Raw genomic sequence first — 19,078 nt, 5'->3', positions numbered from 1 at the left:
TCAGTTTACAATCTTTAATTGAGCATTGTGAAGCAAATAAAAAGGTGTCATAATATTCAGAGTGATTTAAAGGGGAGCGGTCAAACCATACTGTATGTGTATTGCTCAATACTTCAGAGTCTGATCACCTTATTTTATTGCAGAATGATCCGGGTTACTTGACTGTAACCCTGTTCTCTGAAAAAGCGGAATGAGATGCTGCGCTGCTTAGTGCATTGGGAATGTCTTTAATTGTTACCAGCTGTGAATATTGTGTGTAACACGTCAATAGAATTGACCCGTAGATAATATAGCTAAGGCCTGAAGAGCACGGACTGGACACAGTCTGTGAGATCTCTCCTGCTCCGGCATTGTGAACGGTGGAGGACAGAAGGTCTTGAGAGTGACCGGATGTACAGTCGAGAAAGGAACCTTAGGCAGGTAGTCAGGATGAGGATGCAAAATCACTTTCACCATTCCTGGGTCAAAGTCTAACCAGGATGGCGAGATCGACAGAGCCTGCATATGCCCGATTCTTTTTAAAGTTATAGCCATAAAAAAAACGTATAAAAAAATCTTTAGGGTCAGAATTTTGTGAGACGCTGACTCCAGAGGTTCAAAGGGGGTCTCAACCAGACCCTCAAGTACTATAGCTAAGTCCCATGAATGGATCTTGGTTCTAATAGGTGGCCTCAGTCGTCTGGCGCCATGAATGAAGCGAGCGAGCAGAGGATGTCTCCCGAGTGGCACCCCGTCAACCAAGGTGTGGCAAGCCGAAAGAGCGGCCACATAAACCCTGAGAGTGGCGGGGCATGTGTCTGTTGATCATTTTTCCTGCAGGAAGTCCAGAACTGAAGCACTCTGGCAGTTGACCGGATCTGCATTATGTACAACACACCACCTTTCAAAGACACCCCATATGTTGGCATTTACTCTTTCTAGTGGAGGAAGCCCTAGCCCAGTGTCCCTCAGTTGGTACCCATCAGTGGCCAAACATGAAGGTTCCACAGGTCAGGCCTGGGATGGAATATCGTGCCCTCTGCCTGAGAAAGAAGGTCCTTTCCTTCCGGAATCGCCCAAGGCAGCCGTCGAGGAGAGTTATTATTATCTCCGAGAACCACACTCTGTTCGGCCAACGTGGCGCTATCAGTAAGAGGCAAGACCCTTGTTGGCGAACTCTGGCTAGAAATCCTGGGAGCAGAGAAACTGGAGTAAACGCATACAGGCGCATTTTGGGCCATGTGTGCACCATCACGTCCAGACCCAGGGGGGCTGGGTGACTCAGAGATAAGTAAATGGGACATTGCGCTGTCTGATCGGAGGCGAAGAGGTCCACCTTCGCTTCGTAAAATCTGGTCCAGATTGGTTTCACTTCTTCTGGGTGGAGGAGTTTCCATTCCACCATCGGTAATTTCTGTCTGGACAGTAAATCCGCTCCCACATTCAAATAACAGGAACTTCTCCTGGGCCAAGAGAAAATTCTGCCTTGGTATTCTGTTCAGATCGCGTGAACGCAGACCTCCCTGGTGATTTATTTAACAGGCTGCCGCTGTGTTGTCCACCTGCACTAGGACATGACAGCCTCTCAACTGAGGGAGAATATATTTCAGGGCCAGAAATACAGCCATCAGCTTGAGGCTGTTGATGTGCCAATCGAGCTGATGACCCTCCCATTCCCCTTGAGCTGGGCGACCACTTAAGACCACTCCCCAGCCCATCAGGGAGGCGTCTGTCGTTAACAATTTGCAACAACAAGGCGCCCCTAGAGTGGGACCCAAGGCGAGGAACTGGGGTCTGAGCCACGGAGATAGTGTATGAAGTCCATGGCGCGTCACTTTTATTTGTCTTTGAGGATTGGCCCTTGGATGAAATCTCCTGGCTTTTAGCCACAACTGAAACGGTCTCATGTGCAACAGCCTCAGAGGAATCACCGTGGATGCTGAAGCAATTCAAAATGCAAATGCCCTGGAGTTTTAATGGAGCCAATGCTGCATCCATGCATTTTGTGTATGTGCGGGGTGACAAGGCTAGACCAAATGGAAGTACCTAAAATTGGTACGCTTTGCCCCCGAAAGCGAACCTTAAGAACTTCCTGTGTTGTGGCAATATTTCTATGTGAACATAAGGCGATCGTGACGAACCAATCATGATGTTGAATTTGCGACACGACCGTCTTGACAGTTAACATCTTGAACATGAGCGCTTTGACTGTACGGTTTAAGCCTCGAAGATCTAAGATTGGACGCAACCCCCCATCCTTCTTGGGAACCAGGAAGTATCCGCTGTAATAGCCGAGTCTCTCTCTGGAAGACGAACATGTTCTATGGCCTCTTTGCTCAGAAGAGTTTGTTGCTCTTGTGACAGTACATGCATTAGCTCCGGTCTCACGGAAGTGGAGACCACGCTGTTGAAATGCGGAGGACGACGAATATGTTGGATTCTGTATCCTATTTGTACTGTACTTAATACCCACGCAGAAATGCCTGGCAGAAGTTTCCACGCTGCCAGACTCTCTGAGAGTGGTATCAATTTTAACACTTCCTTTTGAGGGGATGTTAGATGTTCCGTGTCCTGGATGACAGTAGGAAGCAACGGAACATCTAACATTTTCCTGGAAACCCCATCTCCCCGAAGCACCAGAGGTGGCGGGGATGTTACAGTGGTTTCGTGAGGATGTCAGTTAGGAGCTGATTGATGTATTTTAGAGGCGCCATCCCGAAGGGGCACACTCCCACAGACCTGGGACAAAAAAAACCTCAGGATTTTTGTCTCAGGTCTATTGTGAGAAAGCTAAGTGCGACGAGGCGGTCTCCAGTCTTTACGAGGGGGAGCGCAACTTTGTGCCCCCCATTTGTTCTTAAGCAAATCAGTCTGGTATGCCGGCAACACTGCCATAGTGTGGCCCCAACCAGCGTGGATGTTATTATACACAGTTTGGTGGGGAGTGCTGACTCCTTAAATGACGATGAGCCCCAGAGAAGAGATAGCCTGCGAGTGTTTCATCATCGTGAACCACATGCCCCTGCACCCACAATAGTCAAATAAGTTGACGTCGAGGGAACAAAGACGCGCGGAGAATAAGGTTTTACCCATGAACGAGTTAACGTCATGAAGATTCTCAAGGAGGGCAGTCTAGCTGTAATCTGGCCATTGCACGAGTCACCACCTCGAGTAACCTCTCACATGCTTTATCATAACGAGAGAAGTGCTCGGAGGCGGCACTCTCAAAGTCCATAATTTTTTAGATGGCTTTTTCAATATTAAATTCGTCAGAAATAAATGTGGCCAAAGAACAGCCAGACAATATATTAATACAAGCATCTGATTTTTCATTTAATTCCTCAGCAATAAATACACCTAAATATCAATCAGACAAGCAAACACGGTCTGGATGACAGGCTGTCTAAATCTTTAATAAGATCAGCCTGGTATGCCTGTAACACAGCCATGGTTTACAGCGCAGTACCAGCCTGACCCGCTGCTGAAAATGCGTCTGATAATGCGATCCCAGGGGAGAGATAGCGAGATGCGAGCGTCTCTCCGATCAGAGGCAGCATTATATAATCGCTTGCCTTCGCACCCGCGATAGTCGAATGGGTCGACGTGGAGGGCACAAAGACACACGATGTGTATATATGTATATATTTTTATATATATATATATGTATATTTAATATATTTACAATCTTTATTTATAAACTTTGAGTGTTTTATGGGACTCTTTTTGCTGTGATCAGTGTAATCTGGCCACTGCACGAGCGATCGGCCCTAGCAGTTCTCCTTTTACCACCACAGGAGGTACGCTCGAAGGCTGCAAACTCACGAGATTCAGTTTCCTCTACCCGAGCCGAAGGAGCGCAGAGGCACGTGAACACGGAGGCACACATCGTTTGTTTTGTAAATCACTCATTTTACTCTTTCCACTTGTTCAACTCAGAGAGAAAAGAGAGAGAATTCTGCACACTGCCAGTTGAAAACTAACTCCTAACAAGATCTGAAGCAGATAGAGAGTTATGAGAGTTTTCTGACACACACATACACAGAATGGCCTCTGAAGACAAAAGACCTGACGATGCACCTGTGGCTCATCTTTTTATAGCCTCATGTCGCAGGTGCATGCCGATGATGTCACCAACCGATGCTATATTACCTCTGGGTCAATTCTATTGACGTGTTACACACGATATTCACAGCTGGTCACGATTAAAGATGTTCCGTAGCAAACATCGATTGTAGCTTTTGAAAGGGAACTGCAAGAATACAATACAAACAACAAATCACATTAAAGAGAATTAGAGAATCTTAAAATATTAATTACAACTACAGTCTATTTTGGGGGGATTAAATCAAAGGTTTGGGGGAATATTGCATTAAACAATAATGTTAGCATTTTTTCATGCAGTTACTTTACGATGCAATTATCAATAATTAGATCAAATTGAAGTTGTTTAAATAAAGGACTATTTCCAGCTCAAAAATAAATGGTTTGATCATCGTAAACGAGTCATATCCTCTGTGTTTGAGTGCAATGATCGGATAGCATTATACTGTAGTAGACAATAATGGGCGTGGTAATGTAATGTGAAAATAAAATAACATAAAAAATCTAATTAAATCATTCCAATTATTCCTTCTGGCAGTAACTTGAATCTCATGACTGGCAGTGCTGGAAATCACATCTCTCAGATAATGTTACTCAATAAAATAAAAGGTGACATACACTGCCGTTCAAAAGTTTGGGATCTGTACTATAAGTCTCTTATGCTTACCAAGGCTGCATTTATTTGATTAAAAATACAAAAAAAAAAACAGTAATATTGTGAATTATTATTATAATTTAAAATAAGTTTTTTTACTTGAATTTATTTTTAAATGTAATTTATTATTGTGATCAAAGTTGAATTTTCAGCATCATCAATCCAGTCTTCAGTGTCACATGATCCTTCAGAAAATTCTAATATGCTGATTTGCTGCTCAATAAACGTTTATTATTATTATTATCAATGTTGAAAACACATTTTTTCAGATTCTTTTATGAATAGAAAGTTCAAAAAACAGCATTTATCAGAAATATAATCTTTTGTAACATTATAAATGTCTATACTGTCACTTTTGATCAATTTAATGCATCCTTGCTGAATAAAAGTATTAATTAATATAAAAAATTTAGTTATATTATTTAAAAAAATCTTACTGACCCCAAACCTTTTAACACTAGTGTATAATGCTACAAAAGCTTTCTGTTTCAGATAAATACTGTTCTTTTGAACTTTAAATTCATCAAAGAATCCAGCGTCAAATTGAGCGTCAGCGTCAGTTCCGGCAGGCCAAGTAGTCAAGACGCTGCTAACGCCATTGGCCAACAACACAGTCTCATCAGCTGATCTGCATCAGCGCATCAGCTGTTCAACTCCCCTCACTGCTAATGGCTACACTCAAATCAGGGCGCCCTATTTTAAGCAGATTCAGTTCGCTCCTAACTGCTTGCTGCTCGCTTCTCTGCAGCCCGCCACCTCCCCAACTCCTCCTTGTCGTGTATAACGTGGCATTTGCTATTCTGTCATCGTTGCTGCTCTGTTCATATGGGGGAATAGTTCAGCTCTCCCAGTCCTAAACTGTGTGAGCGTTCCCTAATGTTGCTGCTGTCCTCTGACTCTCTGCTATTTCATGGTGCTCATGAAAGATCAGAGGACTCCCTGAACAGAGCCATACCGCCAAAAAATGTAATTCAGAATTGATCAACTTGAATTGCAATTTATTCAAAAAAAATTTCCTAAATATTTTTTATTGTCATTGGTGTTCTTGACTTAATGGACCTGACAGAACTGTTTTCAATAATATTGAATGTTTCTTGAGCAGCAAATCAGCATATTAGACTGTTTCCTTTCAGGGAACTCGAGCTGCGTGAAACGCTGTGGGAACGCCCCTGCGTGAGTGCGTCATGAAGCACGTATGAAATCAGTCCAATGGCGAGACGGAATGTCATAGGCGGGTGACGTCATCGACCAGGAAACTATATAAGCACTCCAAAGCACAAGCACATCAGCTTCTGAGTCTTCAGCAAGCTCTGTGTATGAAAAAGTCTGTGTCTCAAGTGTTTTTGTCTGTCCTTAGAAATTGCTAGGCAGGAGTTTTTCACATATATATATATATATATATATATATATATATATATATATATATATATATATATATATATATAAAAGAGACTATATAAATCATGGCGAGCGAACAGCAGTTCAGAAAGTGTGTTCATCCCTGCCCACGTTATATTACGGGTGGGAACACACACAATCTGTGTGTTGTTTGTTTGGGAGTGCAGCATGCCCAGTCAGGCTCTTAAGGGAGTTGATTGTGAGCATTGCGAGTGTTTGTCCATAAAAACGCTCCGCTCCCTCTTCGAGGAGAGTGGTTCGGTGCGCGCTCCCCGCGGTTCGGGTCCCGCTGCTGCCGAGGCACAGCGAAGGCTTCAATCGTGGGGATCGCAAATGGATCTATCAGCGGGGATTGAGACGGGCTCTGTCTTATCTCAGCCCTTACCTGGTAGATCCAGTGCCTCAGATCCGGGAAGCACGCGCTGCGGTTTCTTCCGCCCGGGCTGAGGCACCATCACTTCAATTATCCCGTTCTGAGGAACTGGATGTTGAAAGTATTGATACAGCAGAGACTGGGGACTCGTCACTTCAGTCTCCTGCTAGTGAGGAGCTTATACTCGTGCTGTAGAAAAATGAAGCATCGAGTGGCCAGCTGATAGACAGGAATCTCGTTCAAAGAGTAAACTAGACAAAAGATGTCTGCCCTCTCGTGCTGCACCTCCATGCCGGTGTCTTCCGTTCTTTCCTGACCTCCACACCTAGGTGTCGAGGTCATGGAAAAGACCAGTGTCATCCAGAATATTTAGCCAGCAAACACCTGTTTATTCAAATATTTCTGGGGCTAAGAATTATGGTTATGGGGCGATGCTTAAGGCTGAAGAAACATTAGCGAATCTCCAGTTACGGCATCGTCATTTAAGACACCGGCATTGCCCACCAAGCCATTAAGAAACACATTGGCTTTGGTGGGCAAAGCTTACTCGGCGGCAGGTCAAGCGGCAGTGTGCTTACACACTATGTCGATATTACAAGCCTATCCAGCAGACCTATTAAAAGAGAATTACGTCAGGCAGCAGATCTATCTCTCCGTGCCACCAAGGAGACAACCAAATCAGTGGGCCGTTCTATGGCAGCCATGGTGGCAACGGAGAGACACTTATGGTTGAATTTATCTAACTTGAAAGAAAATGAAAAATCTTTTCTCCTGGACGCCCCGCTTTCAACTGCTGGCCTCTTCGGTCTCATTAAATTCGGACTCAGTAAATTCGGTCTTCGAGAGGTTTCAGGAAGAGAAAAAGCAGGCGGTGTTCATGTCTCCGGGGCTGCTGGGCGGGAGCAGCCCCGGCCGTCGAGTAGCTCCACACATAGGGCGCAACAAAAACAGAGCGTTGCGTCTCGTGCTCCTCCTCAGCAAAACTGGGACGAGACACGGCGCTCTCAGACGAGGTCGTCTAGGGGCAGGGCTGATCTGAGGACAGTTATCGTTGCCAAGAAGGCCTCGTCAAAGAAGAGGTCCTGACGCCAAAGCGTCAGGATGCTGAGGGTGGTCCCCACCGAGAGGGGAGGGTGTTCACCGCATTACACGGTGCCCGTTCTCTCTAGGTGCCCTCAGGGGCCCGTTCTGCCAACCCCGCCTGTGTGCCGGGGCGTAGACGGTCCCAACGAGCGCTTTCCCGAGGGACGCTCGCCCGTTCTGAGGAGCGGTTTAGAGTGGCCAGACCAGTTGTTCCCTACCGTTACAGGGCACTGTGTCTGCCACTCAAACTATTCCAGAGGCCAGTCTCGAGAGACTGGTACCCTTAGTAGAATTTTTGGCAGAGTGGAAAAGCCTTCCAAATGTATCTCAATGGGTCCTGCAGACTATCAAGTATGGGTACGCGATTCAGTTCAGATCACGCCCGCCTCACTTCAGAGGGGTTCTGCCCACAGTGGTGGGCCCCGAGCAGGCTCTGGTTTTGGAACAAGAGTTGAAAACTCTTCCGCTGAAAGGGTCTATAGAACGAGTTCTCCCTCCCAGCAGCGAGTTGGGTTATGACGGCCGATATTTCATCGTTCCAAAGAAGGATGGGGGGTTACGTCCGATTTTAGATCTGCGCCTATTAAATCGCTCAGTAGGGAAGCTCAAGTTCAAGATGCTGACTCTCAAGCAGATCGTGTCACAGATCAGGTCCGAGGACTGGTTTGTCACGATAGATCTAAAGGACGCATACTTCCATATTTCCATCCTTCCTCAACACAGGAAGTTCCTGAGGTTCGCTTTCGGGGGCGAGGCGTACCAATATCGGGTTCTTCCGTTCGGCCTAGCACTGTCTCCCCGAACCTTTACGAAATGCATGGATGCAGCTCTGGCTCCGCTGCGACTCCAGGGTATCCGCATTTTTAATCATATCGACGATTGGTTGATTATAGCTCAATCGGAGCATCAGGCGATTCGGCATTGAGATGTCGTGCTCGCCCATATCAAAAAGTTGGGGTTGAGGCTCAACGCCAAGAAGAGTGTGCTTTCTCCATTACAGATGGCCACTTTTCTGGGTGTGGTTTGGGATTCGACGACGATGCAGGCACGTCTGTCTCCTGCTCGTATAGCTTCGATTCTCTTAGCCGACAAACAGGCAAAGCTAGGCCAGTCACTTACTGTAAAAGAATATCAGAGAATTCTGGGTCTGATGCCAGCAGCATCCAACGTTATATTTGCGGCCTGCTGTACATGAGACCGCTGCAGTGGTGGCTCAGGGCCAAGGGGTTCCCGAGGGGAAACCCGCTCCGCATGATCAGGGTCACCCGACGGTGTCTTCGCGCCCTGGCTATGTGGAAAGAACCTTGGTTCCTGTCCCAAGGGCCCGTGTTGGGGGCTCCAGGTCGTCGTGTAACACTAACGACGGATACCTCTCTCACAGGCTAGGGGGCGATCATGAGTGGTCGCTCAGCTCAGGGTCTGTGGCAGGACCATCATCTTCAATGGCATATAAATTGTCTAGAAATGCTGGCGGTGTTCAGGCTCTGAAACGCTTTCTCCCAGACCTGAGAGGTCATCATGTTCTTGTCTGGTCAGACAACACATCGGTGGTCTCTTATATGGTTCGCGCCCGTTATACAAGCTGGCTTGCCAGATCCTTCTATGGTCCCAGGGGAAGCTTCTTTCATTGAGGGCGATTTATATCCCGGGGTATTTAAATCAGGGGGCAGACATCCTGTCGAGGCAGGGGCCGAGGCCCGGGGAATGGAGACTCCATCCCGAGGTGGTGTAGCTCCTATGGAAACATTTTGGTCGTGCCGAGGTAGACCTATTTGCATCCAAGGCGACATCACACTGTCCACTGTGGTTCTCTCTAAGCCATCCAGCCCCTCTGGGGTTGGACGCTATGGTACAGGCGTGGCCGAGGTCACGTCTGTACGCATTTCCCCCGATTGCTCTGGTCCCAGGAGTTCTGGAAAGGGTTCGCTGGGACGGGGTCAGTCTACTATTGGTAGCCCCGTACTGGCCGGCCCGAGTTTGGTTTGCGGACCTAATTTCTCTCCTCGGCGCCTCTCCTCTGGAGATTCCGATCAGGAGGGACCTTCTTTCTCAGGCGAGTGGGTTGATCCTTCACCCTTGCCCAGAACTGTGGAGGTTGTGGGCTTGCCCTCTGAGGGGGCCCAGCTCATAGAATCTGGTCTCTCGACTGAGGTCGTGGAGACCATCCTCCACTCTAGAGCTCCGGCCACTAGGAAATTATATGCCTTGGGGTGGAAGTTGTTCACCTCTTGGTGTGGGGAACACCAGTTGGACCCAGTTAACCCTTAGGGGTCTGAGGTGTTTTCTGGGTCCTGGAGGTGTTCTGACAAGCTCTGACATTAGTGTTTTTTTCAGTTATTTATAAACATGTTAATGTCAAAGGTGTAAATTCACTCTATATACCACAAACGGGGCTACCGTAATATATGCGCAACATGTATGTACATGTTTGTATTTTTAAGATAATAATGTTTATGCGTGGTTTGTGAAAAAACAAAAAACAAATGTCACTGAAAAAAGGTCATAAAACCCATGGTGATTATTTCTTCACAAGACTTTTGAAAATTGTATCACGTAGCCTAGAATATTTGCTCCAAAACTATGTGAAAATCATCCTGCATACTCATTTAGATAAGACAATATATTGATTTAAAATTTGTATGACGTGTTTTGTGTGAGAAAGCTTTATGCGAGAAGGCGTGAATCTCTCATTAATATGAATGCATTTTACACCTGAGAAAGACAACGAACCTCCCCTAATGGCCCTATCAGGTGCTATCAGGCCAGATCATTATGAGGAGCCTTGCACAAAGAATGAGGAGAAATTAAAAAAAGAATGGCTTTTAGATTGTCTGGATTTATTTACAACACAACATAATCCAAAGATACACAACAAAGGAAAAAAGCACATTAGTAAACACCCTCGTCTAAAGACAAAGACTTAAACAGTCACACACCTTTGTGCCATTCATGAAACATAGTAGCCTACATACCTGTCATGTCCAAGGTGTTTGACTTTTCATTTTACCATGTTCATGTACAGAGACTCATGTGAATGTTGAAGTCAGCAGGACTCATCCAGTGGCATCTGGTCCCTTTCTAAAAAAAAATTTTAAAAAAATAAACAGCTATAAATATGTTGATATCAAGACAAACTATAGGGCTGCACGATTCTGGGAATACATTTTAGATTTTTCACTCACACACACACACACACACACACGCATAATATATATATATATATATATATATATATATATATACACACTGCCGTTCAAAAGTTTGGGGTCGGTATCATTTTTAATGTTTTTTAAAAGAAGTCTCCTCTGCTCACAAAGGCTGCATTTATTTGATTAAAAATACAAAACAAACCCAGTAATATTGTGAAATAATATTTCAATGTAAATCAGCTGTTTTCTATGTAAATACATAGTAAAGTGTAATTTATTCCTGTGATCAAAGCTGAATTTTCAGCATCATTACTCCAGTCTTCAGTGTCACATGATCCTTCAGAAATCAGTATAATATGATGATTTGATGCTCAAGAAACATTTTTTATTATCATCAATGTTGAAAACAGTTATTTACATTTTTATTTCAGGATTCTTTGATGAATAGAACGTTCAAAAGAACAGCATTTATCTGAAAAATAATCTTTTGTAACATTAAACACTACCGTTCAAAACTTTGGGGTCAGTAAGAATTTTTATTTAATTTTTTGGGGGAAATAAATAAAATGGATCAATACTTTTATTCATCAAGGAGGAATTAAATTGATAAAAAGTGACAGTAAAGCATTTATAAAAACATTTATAATGTTACAAAACATTCTATTTCAAATAAATGCTGTTTTTTTAATTTTCTGTTCATCAAAGAATTAAAAAAAAAAAAGGTACACAACTGTTTTCAACATTGATAATAATCATAAATATTTCTTCAGCATCACATCATCATATTATACTGATTTCTGAAGGATCATGTGACACTGAAGACTGGAGTAATGATGCTGAAAGTGCAGCTTTGATCACAGGAATAAATTACGCTTTTTACTATATATTCACATAGAAAACAGCTGTTTTACATTGAAATAATATTTCACAATATTACTGGGTTTGTTTTGTATTTTTAATCAAATAAATACAGCCTTGGTGAGCATAAGTGACTTCTTTTAAAAACATTAAAAATCTTACCGACCCCAAACTTTTGAACGGCAGTGTATATATGTATATGTATTTTGTAAATATATATACGAACACCTAGTTGGTTGTGCCTTGTATATAGGCATGTGTAGGGCTGCATAAAATAATAAGAATAGCCTAGATAGCAGGCAACCTATACATCGTTAAAAATGAACACTTCAGTAACACTACACTAGACAAACATTTATTGTTTATCATATGTTACTTCAATATTTCTATTCGTTATGAAATGAGATGAGTTTGGCGTGTTTTGCTTTTTACATTTACATTTATTCATTTAGCTGACGCTTTTATCCAAAGCGACTTACAATTGCTATATTTCAGAGGTCGCACGCCTCTGGAACAACTAGGGGTTAAGTGTCTTGCTCAGGGACACATTGGTGTCTCGCAGTGGATTCGAACCCGGGTCTCTCACACCAAAGGCATGTGTCTTATTCACTCCGCCATCACCACCCCCTTTTCAAACACACAGCGTGACTCAGACCCAAACTCAGCGTGTGCAGCGATCGAGCCACTCCAAACTATGAAACATTATTGTTACATTATACATCTACGTTTGAGCAGATATCCACAAACACAGTATTTAACAGTAAACACAGGTCTAAACATTAAAATATTCACCATGTTACAATAAACACTCATACTAGCATACTTGTATCTCATTTCATAACATTTTAGGCTGGCACCAGTTTAGTAGCTACAACGTAAAGTTTATGCAACAATAAAACACTTACTATTATGTCTCTTACCTTAAAAATTGTTCTCATAATCAAAACGTCTTCTTCTGAGGTAAATCCAAGGTAAATCCACAGCACAAACAGTCTTCCAAACTGATGAAAAGAAGAGAAATACTGGAGTCGCTGATTCCTTGTTTCGAGCTGATGAGGGCGTTAACAGCTCTGCGTTCCTTCACGTGGATCATTTGAATGAGAACAGCTCGCGCCCGTGGGGGAGTGGTCAAATTAAAGTTAATGAGCTCGGGCTGGAGAAACTGTACATGTCGTTGCCTTCATACGGATTTCTTAAACCGAGAATATTTGTTTTTGATATGATTTACTTCATTTAAAAAAAGGAGACTTCACGCTTTGTAAAGACATTACTTTCATGTGTGGGTGGCAAGTATTGGCTGAGTTACAGATCATTTTCTGTCGCGTTTCAGAATGAACTTCACATTGAGAGAGAAGACAGAACGTGCATCATGTTTTTTTCTTTATTTTACGAAAAACACAACTTTTTGTTTTTTATTATTAGTGTACACAAAAAAATAAGACATTTAACAGTTTTTAATGATGTATAACACTTGCCTGTATGACAAAAATCGACCGAGTTATTTGAGTTTCTTTTGCACTGATAAGAAAAAAAGCGAGACTAACGCGCCGGCGCGATAGCCGACTCCAGGGGGTTAACTGCCCGGTGGGTGCAGTGCTGGAATTTCCTTCAGGAGCGTTTCTCCACAGGGTTATCCTACTCCACACTGAAGGTGTACGTGGCGGCCTTATCTGCTTACCACGTCCCTTTAAGTGGAGCCTCTCTCGGGAGACACCCACTTGTAACTCGTTTCCTTCGTGGCACTTTGAGGCTGAGGCCAGCAGTTCGCACGAGGGTTCTGACCTGGGACCTTGCGGTTGTTCTAGAAAGTCTCTCTCTAGCACCGTTCGAGCCCATTGAAGAAGGGGTGTCCTGCGTCTAAGCATAGGATGAGCAAGTGGGTGGTCGAGGCCATCTCACTTGCTTACGAGTCGGCTGGTCAGCCTTCACCCTTGGCTGTACGAGCTCACTCTACTAGCAGTATGGCTGCCTCTAAGGCTATTTTGTCAGGAGTATCAATTCAGGACGATTGCGATGCGGCAGGCTGGTCCTCACTGCACATATTTGTAAAGTTTTACCATCTTGACTTCAGCTCCACTCCAGGGGCGCAGGTGCTTTCGTCCGAATGTGTGCCTTGACTACACACGATGGACACTTGCTTGTATGGCGACGTTGGTATTAGCGTTCCCACAGCGTTTCACGCAGCTCGAGTTCCCTGAAAGGGAACGTCTCTGGTTACGTATGTAACCTTAGTTCCCTGAAGGGAACGAGACGCTGCGTGTCTGTGCCATACTCTCAGCATGCCCGTGAGCACTTATTTCAGTTTTATCTGAAGCTGATGCGCTTGTGTTTTGGGGTGCTTATATAGTTTCCTGGTCGATGACCAGGCGTTCCGTCTCGCCATTGGACTCATTTCATACGTGCTTCATGACGCATTCACGCAGGGGCATTCCCACAGCGTTTCACGCAGCTCAAGTTCTCTGAAAGGGAACTAAGGTTACATACGTGACCAGAGACGATTTCTGAAGGATTTTGCATTTCCTTTGCATTTTGATTGCACGTTTTCTTTTTTGAGTTAAACATCACTCTTACTTCCTTTTACATTTTTACATTTCAGTTCTTAAATCTCCCAGGCACTATAAAACCAGGTTCAGAAAGTAAAAGTCCTCCTCAGTATTTTGTTCCAATCACCTGGATTTGATAATTAGCACAGTTTTTCAGCCAGGAGATAAAACTAATTAGTGAAATCAGCTGGCTGAGTTCATGGGTGGAATAAACATATGGCAGGACTTTTACTTTCTGACCCATGAACTTTACAGCTTTGATTGAGTGTTTTAATCACATTGATATGAGGTTACTAGGATATCCTATTTTGGTTGTTATGCAGTTGCTAAGGTTTTGCTAGGTGGTTGTTAATGTGTTCGATGCCATTTCTAAGGTGTTGCTAGGTAGTTGCTAAGGTGTTACTTATCAACCCAAGTGCCCAAATGTGTGCATGTAATAACCTTTTTGAAAAGTTCGAAATTTCAGTGTGGGATTGCAGACATTGAACTGTGAGCGTCATAACTTTGCAGATGTTGTTTATGCTCAAACAGCAACATTACACACCAACTAAAGTTAGGAAAGTGAAATCATAATTAAGTACCCCTTTTGTAGCTTTAATAAAGATTACATCTAAATTACATTTTTACAATAAAGACAGAGTTATTTTATATTTGATTATTCAGTTTCTGTGGTATTTCTTACCTGAATACTTATGTTAGACCTACCTGAAAACCGTACAGCGCTGTTTTTTATTCTATTGTATTTTTCTGTGCTTCTGTAAATTGTAAAAAACACAAATACATTGACTGAGCAAACATTTAGCTGTTTTCCAAAACGAAATTCAGGCCCTGCTATTCTAACAAACCACCTGTAATATTTCCTGGACATGTATTAGATATTATGTTTTGCTGATTGTGTTCCTCATGTGAGCAGACGGATTTATGCAGCTCTAATAAATGCAGAATTAGACTTAACATAAAGACTATAAAGGCCAGTGCTTATGTCTACCTACTTCAATCTCAAATCCTCAGGCTCTGATTTAGACACTGCAAGGTTTTACTGTAGTAGTCATAATGGCTGAGAGAGATACAATCCTGTCAGAGCTGAGCTGAGAGTATACTACACGACAAACATTCAAATAAACAAGAGACTGAGAAATCATAACATTCAAATTGTGAATTATGCACAAACCTCCTAACACATCTTTAACCAAAATTCGCATTCCATTCATGCATTACTTGGAAGTTACAACCCGAGACACTGGGATGGGCTCCAGCATCCCCACGACCCTACATATAGGACACGTTTTTGAAGATTAGATAGATGATGTAAATAAAAAAAAATCCTAATGGTCCATCTTCTATTAAAGACTGAACAGATAATATTTGTAATCTTGAATTTAAATTTTGGGATGAAATGTGGCCTGTGTGTTAAAATTATTTAATGAGATTTACAGTACCCAGTAATACCTGATAATGGACTATTAAGGAAAATTATTATTTTGGAACATTTCATTATGTTCTTACACTCAAAACACTGTGGTTGAGTTAGTGTTCTATGTGAATAATGCCATGCTGTGATATGACACAAGCCCGCTCCGCTTAAGTCCACCCACATACAGCACAGCAATCACACAAAACACTTGAACCAGCCCTTCTGACTGCATGTACCAAACACATGCAACCACATACAAAATCTCAAACACAAACTAGGCTTATTTATATTACATGTCTTAGTAACAAACCAAACCTTCAAGTCGGGCTACTGTGACATGATGTTGTTTTCCTTTAACAGAGAACACGTGTGTTATGTTACCCTTTCAGGCAGAAATTATCCAATAGAATGCACACCATCATCAGTGTGAAGATGGTGTAGAATTTATAACTAGTTCAGAATAAAAACAAATTCAATGCAACAATAGAATGTATGTTGACCTGCTTGGGATCAGGCTTTGGTCAGCCTCGGTTTGAACTCAGCATTGACTCTTGGACCATATTTGAATAAATTGCATTATGATCCCTAGAATATTATGCAGCACAGGAAAAATAGGACAAACACATTCCAATGTTCTTTGGCTTTTCACTTTGGCTTTTCATCAGATATTCAACAGGTCTAGGTGTTATTCAGGCCATCCAAGTTCTTCCACACCAGAACTGTTCCAACAAAATCAGAAGTACACACTCTTGTGCATTATGATTAGTCAACAGAAATGGCTGGAATAGCAAACCCGTTATTTAGAAGGGGGCATCCACATACTTTAGGTCATGTAGTGTAGATCATGTGCAAATATGTTTCCTAAATTCACGTCAATAACTATTGACCCCAGTCACGCATTCCTGAGAGGTGAAATCCCACCATTCCATTGGAGATATCCCCATAAAGCTGTCTTTAATCTGCTTTGCATCATTAAATGGAGGTTACATTAGTGCTGCAGAGTCCTAGGAAAATAAGTCCATGTGGACACTGCCATTTCAATCTTAATATAGATTACACAGCTCATCTGCCCTCCATAGGCGCATGTAGGCGGCAATAGTTGACAGGCTTGGCACAGCCAGAGCACTCTGAGTCATATTCATATTGAGTGTCATTTTTTTTTTTTTTGTCCACAGTCTTCTCAAAAGTAGCTTTGTGTCCACTAGAATAACAAAGTCATGAAAATACATAAATGAGAGGATTCTAAAATTATTTAGAATGGACAACATACTTCAGCTGGCAAACATGTAGTGGAGTTTGCAGTTGAAGCAGACTGAGATATGGGACCTTGTTCAGAAACAAGATTTGAACAGTTGAATAGTGTCACCTAGTGGCATTAGGCAAAACTTTGGTAGACAATGTACAATGTGTTTGGATATTAATCAACTACTACTACAAATTATAAATAAATTGGTTGCCTACTAACATATTTTCATGTTCATATTTTTTACTTTATCAAAATAATCATATAAAATTTTTTGTATATAAAAATAAATAAAAACAATGAGAAAAAATAAAGTTTTGGCATCAAATTGTATCTCTCAAATTGTAGGGCTATATGTGTAGATTAACTTTCATGTCCACAAAATATCAACACAACCTTCAACATATGCACACTAGTGTAGTAGCATAGACCGAGAAGTCTGGTCTATTTTGGTCCATCATTTTTGTAAACCGTCTGAGGACACAGTTCATATTTTTCTTTAAACCCTGGACCTTACAAACACAAATTTGTTCCTAGCAGACTGATAAAAACCTGTATATCCTGTCTTCTGAATGATTCATAGTGCCACCCAATGAGATTGGAGATTATTATTTCAGCCTGCAATTCTTTTTTTTTGTGCAATATGCAATATTAGGCGGTCAATGATGGACAATGATGGCGAAAAACAACATTACAGTGAACAAAATTATGAACACAACACTTTTGTTTTTGCCCCCATTTTTCATTAGCTGAACACAAATACTTTTTCTATGTACACAAAAGGCCTATTTCTCTCAAATATTGTTCACAGATCTGTCTAAATCTTTGTGAGTGAGCACCTCTCCTTTGCCGAGATAATCCAACCACCTCACAGGTGTGGCATATCAAGATGCTGATTATACAGTATGATTATTGCACAGGTATGCCTTAGGCTGGCCACAATAGAGGCCACTCTAGGCCGCAGTTTTACTGTACTGGGGGGGGGGGGGGTCTGGGACCTGGAACACGCTGTCGTATACGCCGATCCAGAGCATCCCAAACATGCTCAATGGGTGGCATGTCCGGTGAGTATGCTGGACATGCAAGAAATGGGATGTTTTCAGCTTCCAGGAATTGTGTACAGATCCTTGCAACATGGGGCCCTGCATGCTGCAACATTCAATTCAATTCAATTCAAATTTATTTGTATAGCGCTTTTCACAATACATATTGTTTAATTAGCCTCTCCCTATGGAGGATCCCTATACCACTCTACAGACAAAGCGTTGTGGAATTTTTCGGTTCGCGTACCTACCCAAAGTGATAAGATAAAATAAAATTCTGCATCAAAATTTATAGACAAGACAAGTAGTTTGTTTAGGCATGGTTTGTAAGGAATTACAAACCTGCGCACATATATTCAAACGCACATAACTATAGAATCAATTCTCAATGCGCGTGTGAACGCCATCAGCGTCTATCACAGGTTCACGTTTAAAGTCTGTTTAGAGAGAACGGTGTCGTCTTAGCGGCCCCTAATTTAATAACAAATGATCATTTAGACGGAAGTGAATCAATCAAAACTAACTTTAGCTGGAAAAAACATTTTTCAAGAACCACTATAAAACCAAACCAATCTCTGTTACCTTAAATTATATGTTTATCTCTGTAAAGCTGCTTTGAAACAATCTACATTGTTAAAAGCGCTATATAAATGAGGATGACTTGACTTGACTTTCAAAGCAGCTTTACAGAAAGTGCATTTCAGAAATGTACATAGAAAAATACAGTTAGTTAATCATGTATTAATTTAGGGCATAACATATCGCCGGAGTTGAGTCGTCTCTTTACAGGCGTCGAGTCGTCTCTTCACAAGTGTTGGGGGATCTGAAGTCTACGTGAGAGGCTGGATACAAACTGGAGCTGACGAACACCATTTACCTCGGGACTAGCGTCCTGAGATAACAGCAGAAAAGCAACATGAGGTAAGTGGCGCAACAATGTGCTTCAGGATCTCGTCACAGTATCTCTGTGCATTCAAAATGCCATCAATAAAATTCACCTGTGTACATTGTCCATAACATACACCTGCCCATACCATAACCCCACCGCCAACATGGGCCACTCGATCGACAACGTTGACATCAGCAAACCGCCCTCCCACATGACGCCATACACGCTGTCTGTCATCTGCCCTGTACAGTGAAAACCGGGATTCATCCGTGAAGAGAACACCTCTCCAAAGTGCCAGACGTCATCGAATGTGAGCATTTGCCCACTCAAGTCGGTTACGACGACGAACT

Source organism: Siphateles boraxobius, unplaced genomic scaffold, assembly GCF_051911475.1.
Source record: "Siphateles boraxobius isolate OS27281-9 unplaced genomic scaffold, OSU_SipBor_1 19, whole genome shotgun sequence".
In the NCBI taxonomy this organism is placed as follows: domain Eukaryota; kingdom Metazoa; phylum Chordata; class Actinopteri; order Cypriniformes; family Leuciscidae; genus Siphateles; species Siphateles boraxobius.
The sequence above is the reverse complement of the archived record's forward strand: the minus strand, read 5'-3'. Positions refer to the sequence as shown.